The sequence below is a fragment of the Muntiacus reevesi genome, chromosome 16 (assembly GCF_963930625.1).
Source record: "Muntiacus reevesi chromosome 16, mMunRee1.1, whole genome shotgun sequence".
In the NCBI taxonomy this organism is placed as follows: Eukaryota; Metazoa; Chordata; class Mammalia; order Artiodactyla; family Cervidae; genus Muntiacus; species Muntiacus reevesi.
The window spans coordinates 54,398,283-54,416,752 of record NC_089264.1 but is presented as its reverse complement, the minus strand read 5'-3'; the positions used below and the strand labels follow the sequence as shown (position 1 = coordinate 54,416,752).

The 18,470-nt window shown below is 46.8% G+C and overlaps 1 protein-coding gene and 1 long non-coding RNA gene across 5 annotated transcripts in view; one reads left to right on the top strand and one right to left on the bottom strand.

Moving 5' to 3' along the window:
* Positions 1 to 10,379, bottom strand: part of KLF3 (KLF transcription factor 3) — a 35,615-nt gene extending 25,236 nt beyond the window's left edge. Inside the window, exon 1 of one of the 4 annotated variants that reach the window (XM_065907064.1) lies at positions 9,911 to 10,379. The gene's annotated coding sequence lies outside the window, so the exon portion shown is untranslated. Of the gene's footprint in view, positions 1 to 696; positions 828 to 9,910 lie in introns of those variants that run through there. The other 3 variants (XM_065907063.1, XM_065907061.1, XM_065907062.1) reach the window with 3 other exon arrangements.
* The window catches only part of LOC136147804 (uncharacterized), a 126,481-nt gene continuing 117,884 nt past the window's right edge, over positions 9,874 to 18,470 (top strand). Inside the window, exon 1 of the long non-coding RNA XR_010659397.1 lies at positions 9,874 to 9,890. This is a non-coding gene — a long non-coding RNA (uncharacterized lncRNA). The remainder of the gene's footprint in view (positions 9,891 to 18,470) is intronic.

Here is an 18,470-nt window from a genome sequence, read left to right as displayed (position 1 = left end):
GGGGGTGGGGTGGGGAGGAAAGGAAAAGAGAGGGAGGCAGGTGTGGGGCAGGGTATGGAGGGAGTTCTGGAGAGAATGTATCTGAAAGAAACCTCTTGGCGATCTATCAGGATTTGCTCTGACATTCTCCCTTCTCCTCTCCTGTCTAATGCACTCAAAGGGACCCTGAATACTTCTCCCCCAGCCCAGCCTGACCCTAAGCTTCCAAACTACCTGCCTCCTTCAAAGCTCATTTTTTGCTTCCTAGCCAACCTCAGCCAGGGGTAAGGAGAAAAAGAGGATGGTGAAACCAGCACGCCATCTGCAAGTGCCCCTTTCAACCCACCCCAGCCTCTGGGCTTTAAAGGAGGAAGCACGCTGCCTCCTCTCACCTCTCACTCCCATAAGGAACTTCAGGGAAAAAATAAAAACAAACAAACAAAAAAAGGTGCGTGGGTGAGTGTGAGTGTGTGTGGATGTACGTGAGAGAGATTCTCGGTCAGGAGGAGGACCAGGGCGGACAGGTAACATCCCTAAACTTCCTCTCCAAAGAAACTTTTCTTTTACTTTTGTACCCAAACTCTTTCAAGAGCTCCAAGGAGTTGTGTATTTAATGGCAGCTGCTCTGGCCAGAAATCCAAGGGGCTGGGCAACAGATGGAAGTAGACATTTCTAAGTCGGAGCCTCCTTCCAGAACAGCTGAATGCTGGCACCTACCTGGAAAGGCGTCTTGTTTTCATGTCACTCGATGATTTTTCTCCTACCTCAGTCTTGTACTGTTGGTGTGAAAGGAAAAAGAATCCCGTGGAACACTTCTAAATCTTTGCCCCTCGTAAATTAGTTCGTTTGCATCAAAATGTTTTGTAAATGGGAAAGAAGTTAATTATTTAGTTTCAGATTAAATATAATGATCCATGAGCAAACAATCCGCCCTCTCTCCTCTCTGGGCTAACAAGCCACCCAATTTTACTTTCCTGCCTCCACCCATCTGCTCCACCCTATGGAGAGTTGCCAAGGCAGTCCAACTTGTCCAAACAGGACATGGCTTCAGATAAGATTCTGCCCACACCCTGTACTTCGGAAAGACCAAGTGAAGCAATTGATTTTGCATGTAAATAAGGACAGGTGCAAAGGTAAGAAGCAAGCGAAGTCCCTCCACTTTTGCAGAGGGCCCAGCAGAGCAGGGTGGAGGCGGGGAGGCGCAAACCCATACCCTTTAGGTGAACTCTCAAGTTCAATGCCACCCAGTTAGTGGCCTACCACATCTTTCTTAAAGCAATTTTAGCGAACACTAGTCATTTTCCCTACTAAGGTTATGCACTCGGTTTTCCTCCCCATGCCGACAATTTTCGTTTTTTAAAGGCCAGCGACCCCCAAGTCCCCCTAATGCGTGTACATGGCTGACGCCGCCTGCCTTGGCGTGTCTTCTCCTGCGATGTGTTATATAATCAAATCCAGAAGGGCTGTGGGAGGCCACGGCCTCTCCAGGCGGGTGCCCTATCGCTGGAGACCCACCCCGCCCCGCCCGAGGGGCCTCCACCCTTGGGCCCCACCCTCCAGTGGAGGCTGGGAGGGACCAGTTGGCTTCAGCCAGCTGCCAGTTCCTGGAAATGCCGGCCTGAGCAGCGACGGCTGGAACCTTGCAAACAGCCAGAAAGTGGTGGCACTGCTTCCCCCAGCTCCTGAGGATGCTCACCACCAGCTTCTCAGAGCCACGGAGCCTCTGGGTGTGGAAACGTGAGCTGCTGCGGACCTCTCCCTTCAGAAGCTAACAAACGGAAAAGTACTCTGCACCACGGCTGTGGAAGAGAATTCAACGTGTCCCAAACCCCAACCCTCCTCCTTGTCCCCAAAAGGCTGCGCCCCACATCTGCCTTATCTTCTGGCCCCTCGCCTCAGAATCCTACAGGTCATCTTTCAAGCTTTCCTCACCAGCTTTTCTATTTCTCCTACTGCCGTGGCCAGGCTCGCAAACCTCAAGACTGAGTTACTGGGACTCCCCTCCGTTGGTCTATGCTCGCCCCTTGGACCCTCCAAGCCATTCTGACTATTCCTCCCCCGACCTGCCACTTGCCACCTACGGGTCACAAAGCCCTCTTCCCTGGGAGTCTTTCCCCAACTCCCAGACTTCCCTCCAGGGACACCCCCAGGGCTTGCAGAGCCCTGCCTCCCCAGGCTTCCCCCTCCACCCGCACCCCCTTCCCCAAAGCCTTTGTTCATTTTTGGCCCCGATGCTGGGCAACCAGAGTGGAATGCCCATCCCCTTCCGGCTTATCTAAATCCTCCTAATTCTTCAAAGACCAGCTCGAGGCCCTCCCTGCTCAGCGCTCAGCGCAGCTCCTGGGCCCATCTGAGGCCGCCTCCTCTTACCTAGATAGGTGGGCCTTTCTACCCGCCAAACAGGCTGTCCAAGACCACCTCCGGGCCTGGAAGCGCCCGAGCACAGGCATTAGTTCACAGCTCCTTAGAGGGGTTCCCCTCCTGCTCCCCAAACGACATCAGGCACACGCGCTAAGTCAAGGTTCTGCCAGGCAGAAAGAGTGGATGTAAAAGCCCTGAGCGACAGGAGTCTCCATCACTCCCCTTTCTCTTGAAATGCACTTGAAAATCTCCCTTAAAACAGTAACAGGAGCGAGGGGGCGAGGGGGCCTAACCTAAAGAAAACCTATTACATGAAACTTCCTCAAAAACCCTACTGCTCCTAACCTTAACCCTTGTTTCTTATTACTCACCCAGAGAGCTCTTCTAAACAAGCCCAGTGTCCGGGTCTCTATTTTAAAGCCTAAATTAAGGGCGGGGGTGCGGTGGGGTGGAGGACAGAGAAAAGAATGTGGTAACTTGAAGTGTGTGCGCGCGTGCGTGCGTGTGTGCACATGTGTGCTAACAAACATTAGGTTCGTTTTGTTTTAATGCTACTGCTGTTGACCAAGGAAAACCAGGAGCTCAGGCATGTCACAGGTTTCCTACTGATGGTCGCCACCTTCATAACTGGCACTCTCCAGGTCCCGTTCTTTACAAGGACTGTGTCATTTCATGCCCACGATGTGGGGAGGTACTACCTTCTCATTTTACGGCGGAAACAGAGAGGTAAAGTAATCTGCCCGAGGTCACACAGCTATTAAAGGTGGAGAGCTGGGATGCAAACCCAAAGCAGTCTGGTTTCAAGGCTGGTGGTGACTTGGATCTCACTTCCACTGCCTCCCGCACAGAGCACGCCCCACAGCTAGAGTGGAATGGAGGGTTCTGCAGGCAGGTCCGTCCACTGTGGATCCGGAACCAGGGGCAGTGGATTTATGGCAGGGGTGACCTCAACTCCTGCCCGCTGGCCCCTGCTGCCTCCCCCTCTGAGTGCAGGCTTGGATGCAACATCAAAAGACACAGTCTGAAGGCCCCGATTTAGGCAAACTATTCTTCCTGGCCAATGCACCTGCAATTGGTCCATAAAACGGCTCAGAAAAAATTGGCAGCTTCACCCAAGTAAATACGGAAATCCTCATAATAACTGTACAAAGGTGGAAGGGTCAGGCCCTCATCCCCATTTTAGAAATGAGGAAATGAAGGAACAGAGGTGAAATGACTCGCCCAAATTCGCCGAGCTGGTGGGAGCTGCAGCCAAGAACAGAAGTCTGTCTGCTGCAGACCCAGGACTCTTTCTGTTCTTCCGCTCCACTCTGCGCTGCAGGACCCGCTTTGAAGTCAAACCATCTTATACACTCGGGCATTCCCCCAGGGTCGGCGGGGAGCGGGATGTGTGTGCTGCCACGCTGGTCCATGGGAGGCAGTGCCATGGGGAGGTTCCGGCTGGCAATTATGATTTCAAAATGACTTTTCAGGTTAGATCACTTGGGACCTACTCCATCCTTGTGGCATAACTGAGAATAATGACTGCACGCAATCTGAGATTAGCTCTAATGAGTAGGTGCTCAATAAATACTTGTGGGATGAATACATGAACAGATGTCAGACTACCTTTCTCACATGCTAGGATAAAATGAAGGGCAAGGGCCTAAGAGTGACTGTGCATCAGGGGTCACACAAGGATAATCTGCCCAGGGCCCAGTGGAACTAGCCCGAAAATCATCTTCTGAAACGCAAAGTAAATGTGAAAACCGTCGCTTGGGAGACAAAACACCCTTGCTTGGAGAACTGGAATAGGAACTTGAACTTACTAATGAAAGCGGTTCTGGGGCTCAAAGCTTTGTAAGGGGCCAGGGCGTATAGTGCAAGAGCAGATACGGGAGGCGATTTCAGCCAGCAGACTCAGAACAGTCATTAAGAGAACTAGAGCATATGGGCCCAAGGAGAAAAACCCCACACGGGACCACTGGTGGCTCTCCTGGGTAGAAGGCACTGACCTCAGTGTCCGCTGGATCTCTTCTGTCTAGATTTGGCCAAACTCCACTGATCTGGGCTGAGACTAGCTCCAGGCCATCCCTGGAAAGCCCCAGGCCTTCCAGAGATTGGCCACCATCTCGGACATGTCCCAGGTTAAGCTGGTCCTTCTGAAAGGGGGCTGCGTCTCAAGGGAGCATCCCCTTCCCAGGAGAGGGTAAGGGCGAGACCCAGGGTTACACAGAAGCTGAAGGGCCACGTTAGTGACTCCAGTTGGTCTGTGGCTCCCCTTAATAATGAGATGGGGAAATGGTAATGTATTCGACTTGCCAACACAATGGAATGAGTTTCCAATCGCTCTAGGAACCTGCTTTGCTAGAGAAAGGACCTTACTATTTATTAAACACTCTGACCAACAGACACAAAATATACTAATAGCTTTTTCTAATGTGCCATTGAACTATGGTGACAATGCAGAGGAAGCAGAGCCAGTTTCTGCTTTGGGAGAAAACAGTCTTAGTTCTGGTTGAGAAACTGTGTTTGTAGGATTGTATCTCTTTTATTGCTACTAAATTTCAAGGAAGGAGAGTGGAGGGGGAAGCAAGGCTCCCTCCCTTAGACAATGCCCTCCCTTATCAGGGCAGACTGCCGTCTGGTTTCCTGTCTCCAGCGCGGGCATTACTGTTTCAGATGAGAAACCGGGTCTAATAAGGGGACAGATCAGGCTTGAAAATGAGAATGCTGCAAGTTACCACAATCCTTCCCTTCTAACTCACTCCAACATGAATTCTGGCTGGAATACTACCAGATATCAATTGTTTTATAACTCTAAGGATTTTCTTTTTTAAAGTTAGCACCAACTGAAGCACTTCAGAAAGAAACCCAATTTTCAAAATAATGTAATTCCTGGTATTTAAAGGGTCAGGTTGCTTTTATTTATTTTTCTTACACACAACCGGATGTGAAAACAGAGTAAGAAATGCCACTTTAAGATAGCTATTCATTTTATAGCAAAAATGTTGATTTGCACACATGAAGAAGGCAGATATCTAAAGAAGGGGATGGAGGGAGAGGATTTACATGGCTTAGTGACTACCTTCTCTATGTAGACCGTCCACCTCCACCCCACCACTTTTTTTAGTGATTATAACAACTATCAGATTGGTACAATTTTTCCTAATTGTTTAGTTTACCTTTAAAAGCTTGCAGAATACTTCCTGATAGAATAATATTAGTTTCTAATCATCTCTATTAACCACCTCCCTCTCCCCATAAATAGGGAGGAAAGACAGACTTGAGAGTAAGTCAAAGACTCCATCTACCAAATCTAGTTGGATTGTTAACAACTTTGGAGCTAAAATAAAAAATCTTAACTTCAATTTGGGTTACTTTTGAATTCAGTTTAAAGATCTCCTGTCCTACAAGCAACTTAATATCACGAGTCTGCTTCCTCCAAAGAAGAAAGGAAAAATCTTATTGAAATTTTCCAAACTGCCGTCTTTTTTTTCATGGAAGGTTATCAATATCCTACTATTTGACGCTAGCAGTTTTCTTAATATCATACTGTGTATTTTCCTTTTTATCCATCAAGGAAAAATGTGATGGGTTGAGATGCTAAAACCAAACATTATTATTATGATGATGATCACCAATTTGGGGAAAGAATAAGGCCTGATGTGCTGCCTCAGAAACTTTTTCCATTAATTCCATTAGAGAACACTGTAGATAATTCCTCTAGATTTTAGAGAAAATCCCCATATAAGAAGTTTAAGGGAGAAATCTGCCAAAAAACTTTTCTTTTCCAACCATTTTATGCAAACTTTGTTTCTGGAGACCAAGAGAAAAATAGTTTGTTAAAGCAGGTTTTAAATAGTTAACCCAGAAACCTGCTTACTCACGACTGACAGAATATACCAAAGAAAAAAAAGGGGGTGGGGGGGGTGGGGTGGAGATTATGAGAAAGTTGCTGTTGTAAAACAAAAACAAAGAGCATTCTCCTTCTGTTTTCAAAATATTAGGTCAAACATTTCCAAACTATCATTAAAAGAACTTATTGCATTTCTCCTTTCCTTTGAGCTTTTTATTCTTAAAACAGTTTGGAAATTGGATGTAGGATACAGTAAAATCTTTGTCCTTAAAAAGAAATAATCCTGTAGGGCTCTTAATACATCTTACAATTTGTTTCAATACACGATGTCTCCCTTAAAACATAAGCAAGACTTCTTTAAAGTCAGTACAAGCAGTCCAAGACTGCTTGAGTTCGCTGTTCAGTGAAGCCTACGATGCCTAGTGTCCGGTGATAAACGCAATATGAGCCACATCCTTCAGATCCTGCTAGATCTTCTGAACTGTAATGTGTAACCCCATCCAAAATTGACAGCTCCGGGGCAAAATGCGTATCAATACTCAAAACAAGAAGGAAAAACAAACAAAACAACCTCCTTTAGATTTCCAGCCAACACACACACACACACACACACACACATTTCTTGAAATCGAATTGATAAACTAAAAAAAAAAAAAAAAAAAATACAAGTACTTATTCACCCATATAAACACATGGGAGCAAAGGGTGTACGTAAAAAGGTTAGCTGACTTTTGTCATTATGACATAACACAGGCATCTTAGGCAATCCTAAGTGTGTGGAGACATGATAACTCCCTGGGTGGGGACCGGGAGTTTGAGGGCAGGGACCGTGGCCTGGTCTGGGCTACTGATCTACCAGAAAACAGCCTGAAACAGGAAAGAGCACACACATGCCACTTGGAATGTATGACGCAAACCCCAGCCTTGAAACAAAGAACAGGAAACAGCTCTGCAGGCTGCGCTGGAGAGAAAGCACAGAGAAACATTTAGCCGGCCCTCCCTGACCCTAGATTCATGAGCAGCTGGAGTTTTTTAAGACAACAACAGGGGGGTGGAGGTGTTTGTTCTATGGGTGTGAATAATAACACCAGCTTTATACGGGAGACCTGCCCTATTTACAAATAGGAGCTTCCACATACAGTAAACATCATAAGTGAACATGTGATTTTATCATATTCAAGCAGCAGCAACCTTCCTAATTAACACCAGCCTCCCTACCAATTTCTTTTGTCTCTTTCGCCCCCATCCCAATGGCTGGTCTCTGGCTACAGTCAAATTCTGGGTTGGGGTAATGCATACTGCAGTCTCAGAGCATCAGGAGGAAGAGGAGAGGGCACTGCAGCTGAGAATTCAGATGACACTGGGGTCATCCCACATAACCAAAATGGGACCAATTTTAAGTGTTCCTGAGCCACAGAAATAAATCCCAAGACAGAGTGTGGAGACGTCTAGAGTCATCCCAAATTTTCAGTCTTTTGAAACTGCAGAGTTACAAAGATATTTGCACACCACTGCACATCTGTTCTACATGTACACACATCTACAGAAATCCACCTTTTGAGAATGCAATTCTGTTCCTGATATTTCATTTAATCCAACTGAAAAATTGTTATACAATCTGTAGAATAGAGTATTGATTTTTATAAGATGTTCTCAAATGTCTAGTTTCCTTTAGCTATTTGTAAAGTAGCAAAATCCATTCACTAGTCCTTTCCCCATTATTTCTCTTTATTTTGTTAGCCAGTACTGTTTAGGTTCCCATTAGCAGAGATTTAAGAATCTGTGTGTAGATATAACTACAGGTAAAAAGAAAAAAAAGGGAAAAAAAAAAAAAAAGGCATCACTGTGTCCATAGCAACCAGAAGGTTGGGTTTTAATTTAGAAACTTTGCAGTAAAAAAAACAATAGCTTTCTCCAAAGCTATGTTGCCATCTTTTACATCTGACAAGGTTCTGTGGTCTAAGCAGTTAAGTTTTGTTATTCTCACATTAGGATTTTCATACTTGCATTTTCCTTCAGGCAGGCAGGAATGCTTCTTATAGTCTATTTTCATTGACCATGGTACATTAGGCTGCTTTTTTCTAACAGTTCTGCAGCAAACCCCACTGACTGTAGAAATTGAGATATCAGCTTCTTTAGGAGCTGAACGAAATTAATCAAACATCCCATTTAAGGTTTCTGTGAACAGAATAAAGTCAACTTCCATACCCCATGTTTCAAGCCACGGAAGAAACACATCCACTCTTTAAAAAATACTAGTAACTCACAAAATTTTCAAGATGCTAGTGTCATAAAATTGTTTTTCTCCTAAAAGCAAATCTTCTCTTGGGTTATGCAGATTATCATCCGGATGAATTTCTCTTTTAAAAATGCTCCTCAAATTCGTACATATGAGAACTCAGAAAAGGACAGCACAAAACTGTTCTGTGAAGTAACCTATAATGAACAACTGCCTTATACCCTACTTGTGTTTAATAATTCGACACTAAATCTAAATGAAGTCAGAATACCACTTCATACTTTTCTCTATAGACCAGACTCTTATGAGAATATAATCAATATGTTTCGAACGTCTTGGATGACCTATCGAAAAATACATTTTGAGTTAGTAAAAAACAAATTCAGTGTACAATGTTTATTTTTGTGAAATATAAGAAGGTGAGCCATTACCAATTTCCCTTTAACCTGGTTTAGGGAAAAAAGTCCCATTCACACGGTCTTCATCTAGTTTTATAGATTGCAGTAAAATTTAAAGTAGAATTCTGTTCTCGCTTTTAGCTGCCAAAGAAGTAGCTATGACAATTCCAGGTATTGTCTGCCATCTCCAAAGGAAGGTCCCAAGCGTCCAGGTCCAGAGCTCCCTCCCTCGGTCCCCACCCGGCTCGGGTCCCTAACACTGCAGGCTGTCGCCTAAGGCGCTCTCCGCCTCCAGCCACGCTGCAATCCTTCCTCCAGACACTGCGGCAGGTTCTCTCCTTGCACCCGAGGACGCCTCTCCAAACCCGGCCAGCTTTTCCCCTTGCCCTCAGGGATCCAGACGCCCTGGTCAGCTCCTGGACTCCAGGACCGAGAATGGGATGCTCCCTCCACTCCCGATCGCCCCAAGTTTCTTCCCAGAGGGCCCGCCAGGCTGCTCCAAGTTTGCTCCGGCGACCGGTGAGCGGCAGCGCGCCCGGGCGGAGCAGGGGGGCGGCGGGGGGCGCAGGCTGGGGGCGGGGAGGGGAGGGCGCGGGGGTGGGGGCCGCGGAGGGGGAGGAGCAGGAGCGCGCGGCCTCGGCGCTACCTTTCTCCAAAGAACGTCGCCACACGCGGAGAACACTGAGATTTCTGGGGCTTTGGAGGGGATCGCGAGCGGGCAGGCGGGAGGCGGTCGGGGGACCACACAGGTGAGCCCCCGCCCGCGCCCCATCCCGGGCCGCGGCGGGCGCCGCCGGCCTCGCTCGCCGCTCCCGCAGATCTGCACGGCGGTTCTCCCCGATCCCACACTTTCCCCCGCGGAGCCCGGGGCCCCCTCCCCCTCGCCTCCTCTCCCACCCCCGCCCCCGGCTGCCAGGAGCTGTTGCACTTTCCCAAGCCCGGGGGCGCCCCCACCTCCGCGTTGCACCCCCAGTCCATTCACCGCACTTCCCCCCCACCCACCCCGGGGGAAAAAAAAAAAGGAAGCTGGACTAGCCGAAAAGGGGGGCAGCGGGAGTCGGGGCGAGAAGGAAAGGTGAGAGAGAGGGGACTTACTTTTCGAGGCGCGGTGCTGAGCGCTGCAGGCGAGAAATAAAGGCCCGGATCCGGGCTGCCTGGAACCCCGCGGATGCGGCGGTGTCAGCGCTCCAGCACGGGCGGCGGCCGCTGGGGACGGGGACAGGCGCGCGTGCGGCGGGCGCGGCTCGGCTCGGCGGGCGCTCGCGCTGCGCTCCGGCTCGGGCCCGGGCTCCGCGCGGCTCCGCTCCTGGCTCCCCTCTAGCTCCTGGCACCAACTCCGGGCAGTCACATGACGCCGGCGCCGCTCGCTCTGCGAGCCTCCCAGGGCTGGCGGGGTAAGTAGAGGCTGGGACCCGGGGTGGGAGGGTCAGGGAGGGGAGAGGGAGCCGCCGCGGCCGCCCGGGCTGGGCGGGTCCCCACCCACTTGGGTGGAGGCGGCCGCCGGAGGGGTCGGCCGAGTCACTCGCGCAAACACGCACCCCGCCCTGCGCCCTTCCCCCGCCGCCCCCGCCTCCCGCGCCGCCCCCGCCCCGCCCCGCCCAGTCACCCGGGGACGGCCTGACAGACACTCATTATTCCCCGGAGCCGGGCGCCGCCCCGCCGGCCCAACCTGTCCCGCGAGGCGCGGCGCGGCCGTGGGGCTGGGCGGGCGCCGCCCCGCCCGCCGGAGTCCCCGCCCGCGCCCCCGCCCGGCGCCCTCCGCCCCGGAGCGCGCGGCCCCGCCCGGCCCGGCCCCGCCGCCGCGCCGCCGCCCGAGCCCGGGGGGAAGGAAGGGCGGCGCGGGGCAGCAGCCGCCCGCTGCGCCGCTTCCAAGACACACAGCCGGGCTCGCGGGCGAGCCGAGGCGGGGGACCCGGGGCGGCCGGGGCCATCAATCAGACGGCTCCGGCGGGAAGGGCGGCCCCGGGCGCGGCGGGAAGGGCTGGGCCCAGTGGCCAGCGCGGACAACTCTCTTAAAGGGAAACCAGAAAAAGGCACCGCTGGCGTTGCAGCGGGCGGACGCAGGCAGATTCGGGAGAGACGGAGAGGCGAGGAAAGGGAGGGCAGTCGGGGTGACTGCCGCCCCAGCTCGGCCCCGCGTCTCCAAGGTCACTCCCCAGCTTCCAGCGCGCTCTCTTTGTGCCCGGGGCGCCGGGCGCCCCTGGTCGTCCGCCCCGGAGGGGAGGTGCGGCCCGGCCGGTGGCGCCCCCGCCTCCCGGGGACTTTTCTCTGAAGGCCCGGATACCCCCGAGCAAACTTCCCACGGCCGGGCCTGCCGCCGGAGCGAAACGGCGACCGGGCGCAGCGGCGTCTGCTCAGCCGGGCTTGTCGGAAAACTTGGCAAACTTCGGGCCAGCTCCTCCCGCTTGGAGGGAGGCCTTTGCGCGAGCCGAGGGCTAGGAGCGGCGACATTTCCTTACATGTCGCCTCCCCGGGACCGAGGGCGAGCGTCCTCGGGCGCCTTCCCGGGAGCCAGGCCCCCGGGAGGACTTTGCAGAGCTTGGTACCCAAGTTTAATGCTTTTTGAGTTTTCTTTTTAAACAGTATTAATGTAATAAAGAATGCAATAAAAAGAACAAAAGACAAATTGGTTCAATTGTTTTAGTCCTGTGCACTGTTTAAAAACACCCCTGCTGCAGTCTATGGCTTGTTATTGCTTCAAGATGTTTTAAAGGCCCTTTAAGTTCACCATTTTCACTTTGATGCTTCATCCAGGCATGATACTATTTAAAACATAGAGATACCATGTATTCGGAACTCCAGCGTGTAACTACACAATATTATAAAATTAGTACCGGGAAACCTCAAATAGTGAAATTGCTTATTGTAAAAAAAAAAAATGCATATACATAAAGACCACGTGGAAAACACCCAGAACTGACACTGTTTATGTGCCATCCTACTGTCCCATAAAATTAATCTTTAAATGCAAAAGGATGAGGGTTTTTGTTTTGTTGGTGAATAAAGACAAGTGCAAGGGGAAAAGTTGGATTTGTATCAATTACTAATCGCAACTTATTGATCATTGACATCATTAAATGTCTGATCGGATGCCTTAGATTTGTATTAGCTGAAAAAACATTAGTGACGACTGATGAAATTGCTTTGCATTTCCATGCCTGTCTCATAGTAGAGACTCAAAAACCACAGGCTTCACTCAAGGGACTCAGAATGATGAAAACCTGAAGAGTGAAGTAGGTCTATCTGAAAAAAGCGCTATTCCAGATAAGTACGGAGTGTCTTTGATGTGAAAGATGCAGGAGGGAAGAGAAAAGTCGTAAAAAAGGTTAATTAATGAACACACCGTGTTCAGGGCCCTGTGGGAGACTGCTCAAACATAACTTGCACAAAGATGAATCCATCCAGTGAAGGACAACCACCATCTCTCCAGGTGCCCAAACCAGAACTGCCTGAAGTCATCTTGAACTCCTCCCCTGCCTTGCCGGCCACAGCCCTGCCTTCGCTGGATCCCAGACCTCAGTCCTCACCCACTCCCTGGCCACCGCCCGGGCCCAGCCCATTCCCACAGTGTCATCCTGTTTGCAGCGTGGCTGAACTTTAAGTTAGGGATTGCAGCAAAGGATTAAGCCTGCCTTTTTCTAAAAGGCAAACCTAAACATGTCAAACCCTTCAGTGGCTTCTCTGCTGATAAAATCTGAGTTTAGCCTCCATGTTGACCTGACCTCCACTTATTATTATAAACTCATTTCTCCCTGTTCTCCCCTTCCACTCTTTTCTCCAACACTTTCCTTTCTTCCAGCTCTTTCTCTCCACCTCTGGCCCTTTGCATATGCTCATTTTTTTCTAGATGGACTAGCCTCCTCAGCTTCTCCCTGTCTCCTTACCTCCACTCTCATTTCCCTAAATTTCTATTCATCCTCTAAATAAATATTAAATTTATTTAGTTATTTAGTTAAATTTATTATTTAATAAATAAATATTCAATGACATATTTTCAATAAAATGTCTTTTCTTACTGCTGTCCCTTTGGACAAGTGGAGGCGGCTCCTTAGTGCTCTGAGAGCATCCAGGCTTCACCTCTTGTTAACACTTTTTATTCTTTCTTGTAATTGACTATTTAACTCTTTACAGCACTGAACTAGAAACTCTGTGAGGGCATGGACCGTGTCTTTTTAGCAAAATTGTATCCCAATGACTCAGATGCTCGATGAATATTTGTAAAATGAATAAATGTGAGCTATGGATTGCGAAGAAGTCATTCAGGCTGAAAAGATGAGAGGAGGCTTCAGGGTGGCAAGTGGCCATGCACCTCTGAAATAGTAAGGGGGAGGGTAAGGGAAGCAGAGTGAGATGGTATAAGTGTGTCTAAGTCTTCTTTTTATTCCTAACACTAGCACAATGCTTTACACAAGCTGAGGTGCTGGATGAACCCATAAATCCTAGGTCAATGAAATATCTCGTGTGTGGTCCTTGCAGTGGTTACTTCACTGTTGCTCTTTGAGGACAGCAGGCCAGTTTGGTTTAGATTTGGGCAGCATGGGCTCAGAGAAGGATACCCCTTCCTTGCCCCAGCATCCTTGCTCCCAGCCAATCATTGATGTCTTTTTGGGGAGTGACTGTTCGGAGAGTAGATATGTGACCTTGTTCTAGCCACCAGTGGGACCTGAAGGGAAGTGTGCTGGGGCTTATGAGAAATTTGTTTCTTCCTGATGAAAGGAAACTCTTGCAAGGATAAACCATCAGACCTACTTTGGAAATTATATGAGGATGTGATGCTTTGAAGCTATGGTACCTATCTTATATTCATAAGGAAAAGGCATGGTTTCAGGTTTCCATACAGATAGCTTTTTCTTCAATATTAGTTTTCAGCTCAAATATAACCTCTTTAGGAATGACCACACAATCTAAAATATCCCTCCTTTCCTCAGTCGATGTCTAACTGTCCTTGCTTCAAACAAACAAACAAAAAAACAACCCAACTTTTTTCCCATTAGAACCTGGGATCCATGAGAGCAAGGACATTGTCTTCTTCATTCCTATTTCCCAAACTTCTGGAACAGTGTCTGGCAAATATAAGTTTTCCAAAAGTATTTGTTGATTAGTGGATGACAACTGAACAATAACACTATGTTGAGATTGATTCAGAGCCTAATGGATACAAGTCACTGTAAACCTCCACTTTCTCTTTCAGGACTTGTATTACAGTTCTATTTCAGGCAATCTCTTTCTGACACACAAACACATATTCTTGAGATTCTTTCTTCCTCCTCCACTCTCTTTCAGAGCTTTTCCATGTTCCTGCCAGGAAAGTTTCTTCTCCTTTTGTGATGATGGACCAAATTATGAAGGCAGAAAAGTGTCATGTGCTTGCGAAATTATGAGCAACACAGACACAGCTACCCTAAAGGAAAACACGTTTTCTTTCTTCTTTCTTTTTATTCCAGCTTTACTGAGATGTTATTGGTTTATAACACATGTAAATTTAAGATGTACAGTATGATGATTAGATAGACGTGTACAGTGCAAAATGGTACAACAACAATTACAATAAGGTTAGTTAACACCTCCATCCCTTCACACCTTTTTGGGGGGGTGGTGGTGATGGTGAGAACATTTAAAACTTACTCTTAACAACTTTTAAGTATAGAATACAGTTTGTTTATTATCTGCACCATGCTGTACATTCAGTCCCCAGACCTTCTTCATCTTAGAGCTGGACGCTTGTATCCTTTGACCAGCACCTCTCCATTTCCCCATCTCCCAGCTCCAGGCAACCACCACGCTACTGTTTTTCTGAGTTTGGCTTTTTCAGATTTCATGTGTAAGTGAGGTCATCCAGTATTTGCCTTTCTCTGTCTGACATTTTGCCTAGCATAATGCCCTCGGAATCCATCCAGGTTGTTGCAGAGGGCAGAATTTCCTTTTATTTATTTGTTTATTTTGCCTGCATGGGGTCCTGGTTGCAGCACGCAGGATCCTCGCTGTGTCGTGTGGGATCCCTCGCTGTGTCCAATAGACACTCCCGTTGCAGTGCACGAGCTTACTTGCCCTGAGGGAATGTGGGATCCCAGTTTCCTGACCAGGGATTGAACGTGCGTCTCCTGCATTGCAAGGCAGACTTCCAACCACTGGACCAGTAGCGAAGTCCCCAGAATTTCCTTCTTTTAAGAGCTGAGTGATATTCGTGTGTGTGTGTGTGTGTGTGTGTGTGTGTGTGTGTGATATTTTCTTTACCCATTCATCTACTGATGGATGCTTGAGTTGTTTCTATATCTTGCCTATTATAAATAATGATGCAATGAACATGGGAGTACAACTATCTCTTTGAGAAAGTGATTTCATTTCCCTTGGATGTATACCCAGAAGTGAGATTATTGAATAGCATGGTAGTTCTATCTTCAGCTTTTTGAGGAATTTCCACACTGTTTTTCATAGTGGTTGTGTCAATTTACATCCTCATGAACAGTATAGAAGGGTTCTCTTCTCTCCAGTCCCCATCAACACTTGTTATTCTTTTTTTTTTTTTTTTAACAATAACCATTCTAACAGGTGTGAGGTGATATCTCATTGTGGTTTTGATTTGTGTTTCCCTGATGATTAGTGATGTTGAGCACCTTTTCATGCTCTTGTTGGCTATTTGTGTATCTGTTTTGGAAAAACATTTATTTAAAGTGCTTTGCCCGCTTTAAAATTTATTTTTTGTTTGTTTTTGTTTTTTGCTATTGAGTTATGTGGATTCCTTATGTAATTTGGATGTTAGCCCATTATCAAATAGATAGTTTGCAAATGTTTTTTTCCCTTCCATAAGTTGCTTTTTCCTTTTGTTGATTGTTTCCTTTGCTATGGGAATCCTTTTAGTTTGATGCAATCCTTCTTGTTAATTTTTTCTTTTGTTGCTTGTGCTTTTGCTGTCATAGCCAAAAAAATTGCTGCCAAGACCAGTGTCAAGGGCTTTTTCCCTTATGTTTTCTTTTAGTAGCTTTATGTTTTCATGTCTTATATTTAAGTCTTTAATCCGAGAGGCTGTACTTTCTCCACTGAGTGTACTTGACTCCTTTGTCAAATATTACTTGACTATGTATCTGTGAATTTATTTCTGGCTTTTCAATTCTGTTCCATGGTTTTATATATCTGTTTTTATGCCAGTACCATATTGTTTTGATTACTATAACTTTGTAATATACTTTGAAACCAGGAGTTGTGACGCCTCCAACTTTTTTCTTTCTCAAAATTGCAAATCCATATGTTTTGAAGTAAAATTAGAAATGCTAAACTAAGGGTCACTCATCTTGATAGCACTGCAAATGTTGCAGAGTTTCTCTCTAGCATCTCTATAAGTTTTCACCTATATTATCCATCCAACCATCCAATTTAGGGATGCCAGGAAATACTGATGTTGAGTTAGATGACCATGACTTTTAATAAAGATCAAACTGGACGTATGTCCTGTGTTTCCACCCCAGGAACTCTCAGCATTTCTTGTGCAGGTGGACAATTGAAATTGTCCTGGATTATGTTTGTCAAAGCAATATAATTGAAGGACAGTAGTACAAAAATAGTTGAAATATTAGATCTTGGAATCTAAGTTGGAGAGATAAAACAGGAAGAGACTCCAGAGATCTGGTCAAAAGATCAGTGAAATGAACATTTCAAATAAGTTGAAGAGTGTTGGGAATAATGAAGTGAATGGCCTGGAAGGTTAGGTGGTAAGTAGCCAGAGAGTGGGGATATGTGAGTTTAACATTTTAAATTGTTGCAATCTCTGGGGATAGCATGGTTCAGAGTGTGCCCCTGGGAGTGGAAAGTGAGAAGGGGGTGGAGGATATACCTGGAAATGAGGAGATGAGGGAAAGAATGAATGAGATATTAAACATGGTTCCGTGTGGATCTTGAAATTACTCAGAATTTCGGCCAGACTTGGGAATCAAGATTAAGACCCAGGTCCTTGGGCCACATCTTCATTTCCCAAGAGACTGGTGAATGTCAGCAACCAGGATTCAATAGATCATGCATTTCATATAGTTAAGTCTACTTTCCTTGAATCATGATTATTCAAGTTAAAAATAATCACTTATATTTGGTTGTTTTTATTAGTTATTGTACTAGTGAAATATGTAAATAATTTTTCTACTTTTTCTTGCAACATACTATTTCTGCTTCATTGAGAGTTGAACTTGGCTTTGGGAGACTTATCGGGGGTCTGAAACATTATTTATAATATGATTTCCTTCATTTAAAATATTTATTTATTTGACTGCACCAAGTCTTCGTTGTGACATATGGGATCTTTAATTGCAGCACGTGAATTCTTTGTTGTGGCATGTGGCATATACTGCTGCAACTAGGGATTGAACTTGGGCCCCGTGCACTGGGAGCATGGAATCTTAGCCACTGGGCCACCAGGAAAGCCCCTATAATACTATTTCAAAAGGAAATCAATTGTAATTTCCAAATCAATGACCTACACATACAAAGGTGTAGAATGTAACTTATTTTTATTTTGGGGAATATCTGGATTTCTCTGTTCTAGGAGGCAGAGATTAGAGAATGGGAGACCCACAAAGTAAGATAAACTACTTCCCATTTTTCAGCTTGTTTTGGAATGAGGCTGACTATGTTTCCAAACCTCTCCTTTGCATTATGGAAATTTTACTGGCCTTTAAATCCTGGATGTAAGTTAGCTTGGTAAGTATCGGTTGAACATTTGTGATGTGATCTGAGGTGGATGTAGAAGAGTTAGAAATATGTATATGATCCCTGTATTCAAGGAATTTGAGATAATATATATATTTGCTTAAATTATTACACAGAGTAGAATATAATAAGTAAAATTTTAAAAAGAATCATGATATGGGTCCTAAAAGGATACAAAGGTAAACTGCTTCATTCAAAAGCTATGAGTATTCTTGCATGGGTTGGGCCCTGTCTTCAAGGAGCTTATGGGTTTGCAAAAGAAATCACATTGGTCAGGAAATTCCCAAAAATCTTCATGGAGGAGGTGATAACAGTGCTATAACTTCCATTACTGGAGTTAGAGGGGGGCTCCACACTGCATTTGGAGTCTGCAGGGGCCCTGGGGTGGGGTGTGTGGAACACTCAGGTGTGGTGTAAGGCATGCTAACCAAGGTCAGCTGAGGCCGCGCAGGGGGGGAATGCAATGCCAAGTAGATGCAACTTTTTCCAGCAGACTTTGGGAAACCGTGGAAGGTTTCTGAACAAGGGAGTTGCATGATAGCATATAAGTGATGTTAAATACAACTCTAATGGGAAGTTCCAACAGTGCAGTACCAGAGGGAGCAACTATGGCACAAGTACCGTGGGGAGAAATACATATATACACACATATATACGCACACCATCTCTTTCTCTCTCACTCTACACAGACACACACACACACACACACACACACACACACAGAGAAATACATATATACACACATATATACGCACACCATCTCTTTCTCTCTCACTCTACACACACACACACACACACACACACAAACACGTTTTCTCCCTTCAGTAACCAAGCCAGCAGAGGGATGGTGTGTAAATTGTACGCTTGGGAAGAGGCCTTGCACACGTGCACACACACACACACACACACGAGGCCTACACACACACACACACACACACACACGTTTTCTCCCTTCAGTAAC